Here is a 12,699-nt window from a genome sequence, read left to right as displayed (position 1 = left end):
TCTAGGTAGAGGGCCTGTTAGCTGTAATCAGTTTCTGAAAATGGTCCATTTTTCAAAAAAGGTTAAGAACCCCTGAATGTGAATTAACAGACAATTCCATGAAAGACTTTGAAGCTACTGTTTGCTTACAAATTTTTTTTTTTTTTTAACATTTAGGACATTTTTCTAAAATTTGTTTTTTTTTGGCTGCGTTGGGTCTTTGTTACTGCCCGCGGGCTTTCTCTAGTTGCAGTGAGCGGGCTTCTCATTGCGGTGGCTTCTCTTGTTGCGGAGCACGGGCTCTAGGCGCACGGGCTTCGGTAGTTGTGGCACGTGGGCTCAGTAGTTGTACCTCACAGGCTCTAGAGCACAGGCTCAGTAGTTGTGGCGCATGGGCTTAGTTGCTCCGTGACATGTGGGATCTTCCCGGACCAGGGCTCGAACCTGTGTCCACTGCACTGGCAAGTGGCTTCCTAACTACTGTGCCACCAGGGAAGCCCTTCCTTACAAATTATTCAGATGGAGCACTGTGATTCTAGTTATGAATTTAGGTAAGGGTAGAATTTATAGTCCTGCTTGAGTGATGAGTATGAGGTGACAGTGGGTAGGGGTGGTGGTTTGCATTGTGCTGATAGTTTATGGAATGTAAACCTTTATATCTAAATATTTTATATCTAAAATGCCAAGATTATATATCTAAAACAACAAGATTTTATGAGCCTTATAATTTAAGTTGGATTTGTTATCGTAAATGTTCTTTCCTCATAAACACCTAGGAGTTATTTTAAAGTTTCTGAATTACTTATCCTAATAATGACAACTTCCAGGCACCACAACCTAGAGGACGTGGGTAGTTAGTGGCTTTCTGTACTAGAAACAGAAGCCTTCAAGTATGTAGAACCTATCCAACTAAGCAAAATAGCTGGATTTATAGATCACCTTGAAATAAGACTGATTGTAAAATAAATGTCAACTTTGGAATTTGGCACAGTAGAATTAAAGCAGCCTTGAATATCTGCCTCCCTGGTATTCAGTACCTCTTCACTCACACAGAACTTTAATATTCTCTCATTCCTCGGTGAAAAGATAACTTGAAGTCCAAATGGGTAACCAAGGCATAATTTTTCTTATTTTCTTGTCTCCGACCTCTTAATCTCCTGATACTGTAGTGTTGCAGGACTTTGATCTCTGTGATAGTCTGCCATTGTCTTACTGTAGGTGAAGATAAGGAATTTTGTGTCTTCAGGCATGGCAGGTGGTTGCACAGCAGAAAAACAAAGGGAAGGAGTGATGGTTGGGTTGGTTTGGTCAACTCACTGACTTGAGTTTGTACTTTGGTTTTCCATATCCCCTCTATCCTGTCAGTCACCACATTCAGTTGGACTTACTAGTGAAATGTGTCATCCTTCTCTTTATCTTCATTCCCACTGTTCCTACAGTAGTCTGGTCTTCATAAAAATATAATATCTACTACTTACTCAAAGCTTTGTGCCAAATGTTTTAAGCCCTTATAATGGAGTAAAAAAACACCTTTAATTTTCACAACACTCTTAATGATTGTTCCCTGTGTCAAAGAAGTCCCTTCCATTTGAATTGTTTTTAAGAAATGCATCTGCAAGTCCACAGAGTTTAACTCAATGGGACCTATGGAGGGAAAGCCAGCTGAATCTCCCCACTTTATTACTCACCAGTGAATTCAAATTACATTGAGCAAATGCCCTTTCCCAGACTGGCCATGGTCAAGACAACCTCAAGATTAATAAATGGTGCATTCTACAGCAGGAAACAAAAATCTAGGTGTCACAAAATGGGACTTATTGCTAACAAACTTGTCAAAAAACATTTTTATACTAAGTAGATCCAGAATGGGTACAAATCACACAGAGAGGCCTTCACTTCAACTTGGGCTGAGTTGTATTTATAATGTCCTCAAGTTAGTTCTCTTGCTAACATTTCAGCTTTCACTGTAACCTGAAGGAATTTTAAAGAGGAAACTCTCCTGTTTACTACAGAGAATATTTCTGATACAAGATGTGTGGGTTTTTCCACATCAAGCAGTTCTCAGCAGACACGGATTGGGTGTTTGGCAATTTAACTCAATTCTGAAACCGCAGGGCGTGAGCACAGATCCTGTAGGTTAAGGGCTCAGTCTCGCAAGACTCCCTCTGCCCCCTTCAAATGCCAGTCAAAGTCCGAGGCTGTCCCCTGTCATTTTCACCAACCTGCTATAAATCAAGGGCTGCCATGACCCCCTTGGATCCAATTTGCTAGAGTGGCTCACAGAACTCAGGGTAACACGTTTACCAGTTTATTATAAAGGATACAAATCAACAGCTAAATGAAGACAGAGGTCTGGAAGGGTCCTCAGTGTAGGAGCTTCTGTCCTTCTGTCCTTGTGTGAGCCACCCTTTTGGCATGTGGATGTGTTCACCAACCAGAAGCTCTTCTAACCCCTTCAATTGGGGTATTTTATGGAAGCTTCATCACATAGGCATGATTGATTATTAACTCAATATTCCACCCCTCTCCCCTCCCCGGAGAATAGGGGGTGGGGCTGAAAGGTCCAACCCTTTAATCTTGCCTTGGTTTTTCTGGCAACCAGCCCCCATCCTTTTTTTTGGCCATGCCACAAGATTTGTGGGATCTTAGTTCACCAACCAGGGCGTGGGATCTTAGTTCACCAACCAGGGCCCTGTGCAGTTAAAGCGAGGAGTCCTAACTGCTGGACCTCCAGGGAATTCCCCCAGCCCCCACCCTGAAGCTTTCTCGGGCTCCCCCAGCCACTGTCATCTCATTGGCATACAAAAAGACAATCGTACTACTCCAGAGATTGCCAGGGTTTTAGTTCTTGTGTCAGAAACATGGGTCCAAGAACGAATATTAGAATAGAACATGCTCCAGCTCTCAGGAAATTACAAGGGTTTTAGGAGCTCTGTATCAGGAAGGGCAGGCGGGGAGAGACCAAATACATATTTCTAATTATGTCACAGATATGATAGGTCTATAATCAGAGCTTTGCCTTATCTTCCTAAGCCTCCCAAGAGTCTGATTTAGATACTCTAAGCCTCTAAAATCTGCATTTTTTTTTGATTAGCCAGGCCTAAATCAGAGAATATGGGGCTTGCCGAATGAAGAATACTGGGTTTATACATTTTCTAGCTTTATTGAGAGGTTTATACATTTTTGTTGCATGTATTATTGTTCCCTTATTATGAATGAAGAAATGGGTGTGCAGGGAGGTTAGGAAAGCTGCCTCCCATCCCCCCCCCAAGACAGTGGGCTAGTAAGAGGCAGCCAGGAATTCCTGCACACACTGGTCCTTTACCAGAACAGCTTCCTACAGGCCCTGTCCTCTCATCTGTCCTGCACACTTTTGCCAAGTGACTCTTCCTTATTGTGTCACTTCCCTATACCAGAGCCTTTGCTCATTTCCTTTGTACCTTGTGTGGCTTACAAGCCCTTTGAATTTAGGGTGTGATTGTAATATTTTACCTTGGGTGATTTTCTTTTTCTTCTTCTATCCAAGCCAGTCTTGTGGCTCTAACTTAATTGTAAACCCCTGGAGGTCAAGGACTACATTCCCAGTGGGTGCCTTCTATGTAGGATGGCTACTCAGCTCAGTTTACCTTGGAGGGTTCCGATTTATGCCACTGTGTTTCCCACGGTAACTATTAAGAATACCCCTTTTCGGGCTTCCCTGGTGGAACAGTGGTTGAGAGTCCGCCTGCCAATGCAGGGGGCGCGGGTTCGTGCCCCGGGCTGGGAGGATCCCACATGCCGCGGAGCGGCTGGGCCCGTGAGCCATGGCCGCTGAGCCTGTGTGTCCAGAGCCTGTGCTCCGCAATGGGAGAGGCCACAACAGAGAGAGGCCCGCGTACCGCAAAAAAAAAAAAAAAAAAAAAAAAGAATACCCCTTTTCACTCTGAAAAGTGTCTTGATCTGGAGGATAAATTATATGATCGCCCTATTTACATATATTAGCTATTCACCAAACACTTGTTGCTTACTACTGTTCAAGATACTAGGGAATTTAGTACATTCAGTTTTATTTACCATGAAAAATTTAAGCAAACAAAAGGGATGACTATAATCCACTCTCCAGATAAAACCCTTAAAGAAAATAAAAGTAATGCATTCACAAAATTAGAATACTCAAATTGTACTAAAAGATACAGATGGAAAAGAAAAACTGGAAAAGCTTCTCCCTCCTTTAGTCTCTTTCCCTAAAGATAGAGTCATATCTAAATTAAAAATTTAAAAAGGAATCATAATATGTAAAACATTCTTTTGCTTTTTTTCTCTCAGACACTTTTCTATACCAGCACATACGTAGTTGTCTATTTTATTTTATTTATTTATTTATTTTCTTTGCGGTACGCGGACCTCTCACTGTTGTGGCCTCTCTCGTTGCGGATCCGGACGCGCAGGCTCAGCGGCCATGGCTCACGGGCCCAGCCGCTCCGCGGCATGTGGGATCTTCCCAGACCAGGGCACGAACCCGTGTCCCCTGCATTGACAGGGGGACTCTCAACCACTGCGCCACCAGGGAAGCCCCAGTTGTCTATTTTAAACAGCTGTGAGTATTCGATTATGTGGATGTCTCACAAGTTATTTCACTAGCACGAACAGGGTGTTCTGGTGGTGAATTTTCAGTTATTGTAGGTCTGTGCGCACCAAGCCCTTTGTGGATTTGGTAATAGTTGCCCCTGTTCTTTGAAACTCTTGAATTAATTGATTCTTCCTTGTTTGCTTTTTGCTACTGAGGAATGAACTGTATGCTCTATTTTTTTGTATAAAATAGTATTTTCAGATGTCTGAGGATTATTGTAGCAAATCATTTCCCTTTGGCCATTATCCTTAGAATTCTAAGTGGCTTTAATGAAAAGAGTAGAGCTGTTTTTAGTGATGGAAGGGTGTGCTGCAGCATTTTTGGCAAAGGATTAACCTGAGGAAGGCGTGGTCAGTGTTGTCATAGAAATGTGAGCCCTAGGAGTCTATGTGATAGCATCTGACCACACCTGTAGGACTGCTGAGTTCTGTGACATGACGGGGTGGGGGGTGTGGAAAATCTGAGCAGGGTGTTTTTAGCAACACTCTCTAAAGAAGTGATTGGCAAACTGCAGCTCGTAGTCACTGCCTACACATGGCCTACATGCTAAGTATGGCTTTTGCGTTTTTTAAATAGTTGAAAAAAATCAAAAGAATATTTTAAGGCGTAAAAGTTATATGAAATAAATTTTTATTGGAATGACAGCCATGGTCGTTCATTTACATATTGCCTTAGGCTGCTTTCATGCTACCATGACAGAGTTGGTTAGGCTAGGTGACCCGTGAAGCTTGAAAGAAAGGCAGTCCATGCTTTGCACAGTTTTCAACATGCACAGATTTCAGTTACTACAGTATATTAACTGTGAGTACTTGGGTACAGAACAAGTTTCAGCTACTAGCTCTTCAGTCACAAATCATTGTGTAAATTACACATATGCATAGTGATTGGTCACTGCACATATGTTACTCAGTTCATACACAGCAAAGCATGTAGTTGTGTTGCTTCCTTGTTTCCCAGTATACATGACAGTTTACAAAAATGGTTAATCACTAGAGGAAGTTGGCCAAAAAAAGCACCAAAGTGTAGCAAAGAGAAAAAGTGATAACGCTGGAAGGGAAATTCCAATTGAACATAAATGGAGTGATAGAAGAATGAGTTAACTGTGGGAATGTTGACACTGCTTGCCATTTGAGGCCAGATATGCAGCCAGAGGAGCTTATCGACAGAAATGAGGAAAGTAGTTGTGACAAAAAAAGGATGATCCAGTGGAAGTAACGCTGGCAGAAACTTCCACAAAAAGTCAAGCAACTCTCAGCAATTTTGTGTCATTGAAAGAGCAAAGGATAAAATGTTGGAAGCTGATCCAAACCTAGAAAGAGGTGTGACACTTCACTAAGGTGAACTGAAAAGATGCTTGCTCTGTATCATGAGTTATATGAGTAAAGACCTTCACAAGCACTGTATAGACTACTCTTGGTGACTTATTTATTTACAAAGAAGATTAAACACTTCGATTCTCAAGTTTCTTTTTTTTATTTTAAATAAACTTATTTATTTCATTTATTTATTTTTGGCTGTGTTGGGTCTGTTGATGCACACGGGCTTCTCATTGCGGTGGCTTCTTTTGTTGCGGAGCACGGGCTCTAGGTGCGCAGGCTTCAGTAGTTGTGGCGCACAGTTGCTCCGCAGCATGTGGGATCTTCCTGGACTGGAGATCGAACCCGTGTCCCCTGCATTGGCAGGCGGATTCTTAACCGCTGCGCCACCAAGGAAGCCCCAATTCTCAAATTTCTAATGTTTTAACTTATAGTGTACTAAATAAATATTCATTTTATTTTATTTATTTTTATTATTCTATACATTTATAGCCCACAGTTTTTCATTTTAAAGGTCACGGAACAATCATGATTGTTCCCATTGCTCTGCATGATTTCACACTATTCTGCCTGTATTTACTATTTGGCCCATCATTAAAAAAGTTTACTGACCTTCGCTCTAGAGAAAACAGATGGGGGGAGGAAAAGGACCATTTCATGAGTGGCTCCCAGCTTGTGATGTGATCCAGGGCTTTCTTATTAGTATACAGTGAGGCAAGAAGTTGGTGTTCTTCAGTTTATAGCACCCACAGGAGTAAAAAGTGTATCAAGGGACTTACCTGGTGGAGCGGTGGTTAAGAATCCCCCTGCCAATGCAGGGGACACGGGTTTGATCCCTGGTCCGGGAAGATCCCACATGTCGCGGAGCAACTAAGCCTGTGCACCACAACTACTGAGCCTGCGCTCTAGAGCCCGCGAGCCACAGCTACTGAAGCCCGCGCACCTTAGAGCCCGAGCTCTGCAACAAGAGAAGCAATGCAATGAGAAGCGCACATACTGCAACGAAGAGTAGTCCCCGCTCGCCGCAACTAGAGAATGCCTGCGCGCAGCAATTAAGACCCAACGCAGCCAAAATTAAATAAATAAATTTTAAAAAAAGCTCAAGCAACTTTAGAACCAGAGAAACCTGTTTTCTATGACAAAGACCAGTCTGTTTGGCAATTTTGTAATAGCCAGTGTTCAAAATGCCTGCCAGGGTTTTGTAATTTAGGTTCATATGTCAGATAATGTGTGATTTTAACCATTTTTAATACTTTTCCAAGAGAATGTTACTGTTTCTGAAAGGCAGGAATTCCATTTTTCCATATTCTGAATCAAGTGTATCCAAATTTGGTGCCCTTCAACTTTTCCCTGTTTTTCTTATTCTGTTTCGAAAACTTATAGAACATATTTAATTTTGCACTAGCATTTGTGAGCACAGAAATAGAACTTGAAACATATTTTTCATGTTTGTTTTCCAAAACTATTCTGAGACCAGTATATCATTTCGTCATCTCTTAATAAGAACAGTTATTTATTAAGGAATAACTTCCTGAAAATTGTCCAACCAAGTCCCCCTCAGCCTTGGCCAGTTCTTTGGTATGGCTGTTTATGACCCTGTCATTGAGTGTCACCATAAACAGGCATAGCAGAGGGCCTGGCCTTGGTGAGCCCTCCAGTTGTGATGAAGCCTTGAGGAATGTTTTGGCTTTTAGGCAACTTCAGTTTCATGTTTTTCCCACTGCCTGTCACTATAGTGGTTTTTTTCTTTCTTTCCATCCAAGGAGTCGTTTTGTTTGTGCCTGTGCTTTCTGATCAGACCCATTTGAATTCATATACAGGTCTCCTGCTTGCTTAGCTTAACCTACCCAAAGCCTCAGTGTTCTGCTTTGTAAAGGGCAGGGGTGGGGGTGTTACTGCATGAGTCACGGTTTTATTGTGACTATTAGAAATCGTGCATAGAATGTGCCTGGCATCAAGCTTAGTGAAGGCAGTGAAATGGGGTGTCAAGAAATAAGTCATGCTCTGCATTTTGGTTCATTTTGATTTTAAGCTGGGTCTACCAAAGTATAGTATTTTGACTTTTTTGACTTTTTTTTTTTTTTTTTTTTGTGGTACACGGGCCTCTCACTGTTGTGGCCTCTCCCACTGCGGAGCACAGTCTCCGGACACGCAGGCTTAGCGGCCATGGCTCACGGGCCCAGCCACTCCGCGGCATGTGGGATCTTCCCGGACCGGGGCACGAACCCGTGTCCCCAGCATCGGCAGGCGGACTCTCAACCACTGCGCCACCAGGGAAGCCCTGAAGTTTTTTTAAGGAAGGTGATAAGTCATGGAAGTCATCTTACATACTAAAGTATTTCTGGCTTTTTGTACAAGATTTTTGGAGAACAACAAAAGAGAAAATGCACTGATGTTATTTGGAGTGAGGTGAACAACATGTGGCCTGTGTTTCCTAAAGGAACATTCTCTCCTTTGAAACGAACCAAGCAAGCAAACAAAAACAAAATCCTTTTTCATGAGATTACTTCCTTAAGCCTAGAGAGTAAAAATGTATATGATGGAAGCTTAAAAGCAGTTTAGTTAGTAAAAGCATGTGACAAAATGAGACTTTTCTCCATTTGACAAGGAGCCTCCATACTCGGAGAAGGGACTCTGTCTTGACACAGTGTGTGGTTAAATTTCATCTTAATTGAACCTAGCTTTGGCCAACTAATCTGCTCCTTAGAGCTCTTTTACTCTAATTAAATTTATTTTAAAAAGATCAGCTTTTACCCCAATTTTAAAAAAATAAAAACAAAATAAAGAGATTAGCTTTTTTCTGATTTTATTATAGGAATTTTCAAATGTACACAAAGGAGTGAAAACAGTTTTATGAGTGCCCATAGACCATCACTCAGCTTCAACAGTTGTCAGCATTCTGTCTTTTCAGATATACTGTGTTTTTAGTCCAGGTTCTCTCCTAATAAAGAGACATTTCTAAATTCTCCTGGGACAAAAATGAAGTCACCCCCATCCCCTCCTACCCCACCCAAGCAACCTGAAACTGAAAATAAGGCTGCTTCTGAAACTTAAACTATGAGATCAATGTGTGATCATTGACAGCAGATATGAGCAGCCGTCTGAGACAGAATAGCCTCTCAGGCCCACAAAATTTATAATGAAGGAACCATCACATCTACAGAAAGAATGGTCCAGTCAGGAAGAGGCATTGGTCAGTGGTGGAAGTCAGAAAAGTAAGTGTTCCAGAGGCAGACCTTGACTGTGCTCTCTTGACCTAAGCGCTTCGCGAGCTGTCTGCTGCAAGCCTCTAGTCTGCGTGGTAGATCCCAGTAGAGAGTAAGTTCACAGGAATCCTACGGAAAACTTCCTTACTGTGACTCCAAGTCACCTGCTCCATTTCAGCTTGCTATCCGAGGTGGTATGTTGGTACACATCCACCCCGCTGGACAGTTATTTTCTCAGTATCCTCCTGTGTGCTTTGTTAGTAAGATCAGCATCCCTGTGCCTCATCAGCTCTGGGGCACTAAGAGTGCCTGTCTGAGCCTACAGAGATGAGGGCCAGATTCTGTGCAGTGTTTACTTCACCAAGGTAACTGCCCTCCATCCCTAGATGAGCTTTTCCCTCTTCCTCTCTATGCACCCTCAGGCTTCTATACCTGCACAGAATGTATCTGGCACCCTTGCTTATGAAAAGCCACCCAGTTCTCACCCTTTATACTGTGTTCGCCCTGCTGCGTTCTCTGCTGTGGTGTCTGGCAGTTCCCACCTGGCTGGCTTGAGCTTTGTTTGGCCCCTCTCAGGTGTTTGTTTCCATTGAGACATAATTCACATTCTGTACAGTTGACCCATTTAAAGTGTACAATTCCCCCCTCAGGGTTTTTGTTTAAAAGATTGTACGTGAAGCTGCTCAGGAAGCAAGGACACAAAGCAGTCAATGATCCCCAGTGCTCTCAGCTTGGCAGGGCATTGGATAGGCTGTTGCCAAACCTCGGCAGCAGTGGGGGTGCTCCCGCCTTGATGTTGTTTTCAGTTTTGGATCATAAGTGCATCACGTGTGGGTCCTCTCCATCTTGTCTTGTTTTTAGCAGTGCTGCCTCTGGCATTTGACAGCCATGTGGATTGGGCAGAAATATATACCAAAGAACTCTTCTCCTTCCATGTCTTCCCTGGGCCTTGTTGATTGCATTTGTTTTGTGACCTTTGCACATTGTCAAAAGTACCTGTTCCAGGTGCACACCCAGCTGGTTCTGGTTGATGTGTTATATGGACAAAAGGTGCCTGGGCCTATTTAAAAAAAAAACTGATTTAGTAAAGTATTTACATACCATAAAATCACTTGTAAAAGTATACAACCCAGGGCTTCCCTGGTGGCGCAGTGGTTGAGAGTCCGCCTGCCGATGCAGGGGACACAGGTTCGTGCCCCGGTCCGGGAAGATCCTACATGCCGCGGAGCGGCTAGGCCCGTGAGCCATGGCCGCTGAGCCTGCGCGTCTGGAGCCTGTGTTCTGCAACGGGAGAGGCCACAACAGTGAGAGGCCCGCGTACCACAAAAAAAATAAATAAAAGTATACAACCCAATGACTTTTGGTACATTTACAGAGTTGTACAACCATCCCCCCAATCCAATTTTAGAACATTTCCATCAGCCCCAAAAGATCCATCCCTGTGCCCATTTGCCGTCATTCTCCGCTCCACACCCCCAACACCAGGCAAACACTAATCTACTTCCTGTCTCTATTGATTTGCCTTTTCTGAACATATCGTATGATTCCATTCATATGAAGTATCCAGATAAGGTACTTTTTTTTTTTTGGTTGTGCTGGATCTTAGTTGAGGCTCATGGACTCCTTAGTTGCGGCAGGTGGGCTCCTTAGTTGCGGCAGGTGGGCTCCTTAGTTGTGGCATGCAAACTCTTAGTTGAGGCATGCATGTGGGATCTAGTCGAATCCGGGCCCCCTGCATTGGGAGTGCGGAGTCTTATCCACTGTGCCACCAGGGAGGTCCCCAGATAAGATACTTTCTAACTGGTGGTTTCATTGACAGTTGCTTGCAAATTAACAGAGCATTTTTTTTACTTCAGAGTATGCTTTTTCTACTGTACTAGTTACCTGTGATTTATTGGTGTGTGTGTGAGTTTCTTGGGGTGTTTGTTTTGCATAGCACCAACCTTTTTTGTCCATAGATAGATGTTTTGTGGAACATTTGGTTTCTTGCCCATCGTTGTGATGTATTTTGGGAGACGCAAGAGAAGCACAGATCCTGCTCTCTGTGCTTTCGAAAGGTATCCCCTAGTTGGTGAGGTAAACCTAGCAAACATGAAAACAACTAGGGAGGAGTAAATGACAGCATATAACCAAGTTTTGGGCCCTAGGATGTTTTTATTTGAGATGTTTATGAAGCACCCTGTGCTAGGCCCAGGGCAGGGTGGAATGCCCTGATGCCAGAAGGCAGAGATGTAGGAGGCCAGGGTGTAGGGAGAGGTGATGTGGACTCGTGATGCCAGGAGGGGGTGATATGGTGGTGCAGAGCACATGTTGAATCACATGGTCAAGTTACTCCCTTTCCAAGTTGCTTTCAATCCTCCTGATTCCTCCAGGAGAAAGTTTCATTCTAGTGCAGGTGATACCTCCAGCACTTGTTTATCTGTCCCTTTTTAAGAGAGAGCAGATTTCTAGGCCTTCTGCAGGCAGATCTAACATTGTTCTGTTTTCCTTGTACTAGAGTGGGGCCAGATTTTAGGACACCTTGTAACCCAGCCCATCTTGGTGTGCTCAGATTGGGGGAGCCATCATAAGCGCCGAAGCAGAGGAGTGACCTTAGTTGTCTCTGGAAGGTTGGCAGTTGGGGGAACTAACATAAGGGAGCTTCTTTCTGAGGCTCTTGTGGTAATTTGACTATGAAGTGGCCTATCCTGGCAGAGAGTAGACAGGAAAAGTTAGGAAAGGTCCTTCTGTGGGGCGCTAAGAGCACCAGGCCGTGCGTTTCCTTCCTGACCGTGCATTGCCAGCTCTGGGCTTTCATTTTTTTTTTTTAATTAATTAATTTTTGGCTGCTTTGGGTCTTCTTTGGTGCGTGCAGGCTTTCTGTAGTTGCAGCGAGCGGGGGCTACTCTTTGTTGTGGTGCACGGGCTTCTCATTGTGCTGGCTTCTCTTTTTTTTTTTTTTTTTTTTTTTTGGCGGTACGCGGGCCTCTCACTGTTGTGGCCTCTCCTGTTGCGGAGCACAGGCTCAGCGGCCATGGCTCACGGGCCCAGCCGCTCCACGGCATGTGGGATCTTCCCGGACCAGGACACGAACCCGTGTCCCTTTCATCGGCAGGTGGACTCTTAACCACTGCGCCACCAGGGAAGCCCGCTGGCTTCTCTTTGTTGTGGAGCACGGGCTCTAGGCACGTGGGCTTCAGTAGTTGTGGCATGTGGGCTCAGTAGTTGTGGCTCGTGGGCTCTAGAGTGCAGGCTCAGTAGTTGTGGTGCACAGGCTTAGTTGCTCCGTGACATGTGGGATCTTCCCAGACTAGGGCTCGAACCCTTGTCCCCTGCGTTGGCAGGTAGATCCTTAACCACTGTGCCACCAGGGAAGTCCCAGCTCTGGCCTTTCAGTGCTAAGCTCCCCTTGGTCCAGTGAGACGGGCACATATCCAGAAGGATCCTGCAGTCTGGTTTTTTGCCTTTGAAAGTCCTTTTTCTATACTGGATGTCTGTGTGTTTGATAATGGGGGCAGGGACCAAATCAACACGCAACTGAAATTCAGTTCAGTCTGGTGGGTTGGTGTCTTTGTTGTTAGATGATGCCTTCCTATACAAAGAAGGAATC

General features: G+C 44.0%; 1 protein-coding gene across 3 annotated transcripts in view; it reads left to right on the top strand.

Moving 5' to 3' along the window:
- The window catches only part of LOC132509526 (kunitz-type protease inhibitor 2-like), a 35,190-nt gene that overhangs the window by 5,844 nt on the left and 16,647 nt on the right, over positions 1–12,699 (top strand). The window lies entirely within an intron of this gene.

Source organism: Lagenorhynchus albirostris, chromosome 19, assembly GCF_949774975.1.
Source record: "Lagenorhynchus albirostris chromosome 19, mLagAlb1.1, whole genome shotgun sequence".
Classification (NCBI taxonomy): Eukaryota; Metazoa; Chordata; class Mammalia; order Artiodactyla; family Delphinidae; genus Lagenorhynchus; species Lagenorhynchus albirostris.
The sequence above is the reverse complement of the archived record's forward strand: the minus strand, read 5'-3'. Positions and strand labels throughout refer to the sequence as shown.